Below are 2,207 nucleotides of genomic sequence, written 5' to 3' on the forward strand. Positions count from 1 at the left end.
GTGTGATAAAAGGGAAGTGATGTCATGACTGTCATGTTCAGGAAGGAAAAGAATGTTTTGAAACAGACTGTGGTAGCCATCGTACGATACTGCTTGAGGTGAATGAGCTATGGAATGATTATATCTGTATTCCCTCCCAATAAAATGGCTTTGGAAAAAACCCCAAGGCTAGGAAAAGCCTCTCAGCACCAGTTGCCTTTAGGAGAATCCTACACAACCAGGAAGCAGGCGGAAAAGAACCCCATTGAACACACAGCTAAAGCTGACACAACTCCGACGGAGGGGCGTTGGAGGACTGTTTTTCAACAGGCTTTAAAACACCACTAGGTGACAAGATCAGGTAACAGAAGACCCAACAAGCATATCAATGCAAATTGGGGAGGGGAGACCTAAAACCCATCTGTAGCCAATTGGACATCCCTTCACGGAAGGGTCACCAGGAAGGGAGGAGCCAGCCAGGGTGCAGTATAGCACTGAGGAAACACACATTTCTCTGGTTCTTTAATGCTCCTCCCACTCTCCTTGCAACCATGACCCCAGCTCTACCTTACAAATCCAGCTAGACCAGAGCATGGACACTGGTAGGTAAGAGTTCTCGACACACGGATCCAGGACAGATACCCCCTCAGGAACAATGGGAGTAGCAATACCATGAGGGTTGGGGGAGAAAGGGGAAACCCATCATCGGGGGACAAACACAAACAGGTGGAGGAAGGCAGTGGATGATGTGAAACAGGAATTTATATAATTCATCAAGAGTTCACAAGGGGGTGGGGAGAAGGGTATAAAGAGCTGACACCAAGAAAATGTTTTGAAAACACATGTACAAATGTGCTTGATACGGCTGATGTATGGATTGTTAAGAGTTCTGAGTCCCCAACAAAATGATTATATAAAACCCCCAAACACCACTAGGTGCTGTGCAGGGACAACCACGGGGTGGGTGCAGTGTGCATACACCCACTTCCTGGGAGGTGCCAGCTGGGTGGAGCTGAGGGCAGCTGTGCCTGGCGGCAGAGGGGCCTTTCCCGGCCCAGGTGTTTGTTTCGGCTCTTAAGCTGGGTGACAGGCTCACGGGTCTGTTCCTGTTTTGCATACTTTTAGTATGCAGCTTCCTCTCCTGAATAGGTGGAATTCTCCCTCATTTCCTAGGGCCTCTGGTGGTCAAGACTTAAGGCAGGTCACAGGCATCTAAGCCCACTTCCAGGCCCTGGCCTGCCCCCCAGTGGCTGGAGGCGGGGTTGCTGCTGGACTCGACCGCATGGCTGTGGCCTCACCCTCTGCCCCACCCAGCTTGTGCAAGATTGTGGGGGCACTCGATGTCATGAAACCCTGAGGCTGGCTCCAGGCCTGGCCTTGGTGAAGTCCACAGGCACCTAGGCTGTCCCACCTGTGTGACAGATCTGCACCAGGAGGGAGGGGCTTCCAAACAGTTGGGAGCAGGTGGCTGGGTTTTACTTGCCAGTGCCGGGTGATTTTCAATCACCTTGTCACTTGGGGACACTCCCTTGCCCTCTGGCATCAAACTCCACTTCTAGGCACCTAGCAAGAGGTAGGCTGTTTTCATTAAAATCCTCTTCCAGTTTCAGTGCTGGAAGGCATGTGACATTCCCCACTGGGCTCAGTCTCCTACCTACTTCAAACATCATGCATGTAAACGTGGACATCAAGTGCAAGGGTTAGCGATGGAATGCACCAGCAACTCTTCACCCCACAGGGCCTTCAACCTCCCAGAGTGCATCTGGGAACTGAGTCAGATCTGAGCCCTAAGGGGCTGGGGCAGCAAGCACTCCTGGGCCCCAGGCAGAGGCCAAGTTCCAACATGCCCACTTTATAGTCAATCAGCTTGTGTGGTGGGTACTTTAACCCCTTCCCCAAGCAGGCCCTAGGACACACAGTACTCATCCGGTGTGGAGGCCTAGCTCAGCCAAGAGGCCAGAGCAAAGCTAGTGAAAGGGATAGGGGTAGGGGTCTGTCCAAGGGCCCCTGCCTCTTTCTCGCTACTCCCTCAGGGTGGAGCTAAGGCTACTGAGCTCCAGGCCTTGCCTGAACAGCCTCAAGCATCTCTCACTTGGCAGCGCTAACTGCCAAGGCAGGATGTGGGGCAGTGCAAGGCCTGAAAGGGCCATGGGACCAAAGCTCTCCTTCCTCAGGTGACTGCCCAACCCCTGCAGCAGCAGCTGCCAATCATACGGTACAGACAGAGA

This window comes from Echinops telfairi, unplaced genomic scaffold (assembly GCF_000313985.2).
Source record: "Echinops telfairi isolate 266 unplaced genomic scaffold, ASM31398v2 ScPeMD7_655;HRSCAF=1070, whole genome shotgun sequence".
In the NCBI taxonomy this organism is placed as follows: domain Eukaryota; kingdom Metazoa; phylum Chordata; class Mammalia; order Afrosoricida; family Tenrecidae; genus Echinops; species Echinops telfairi.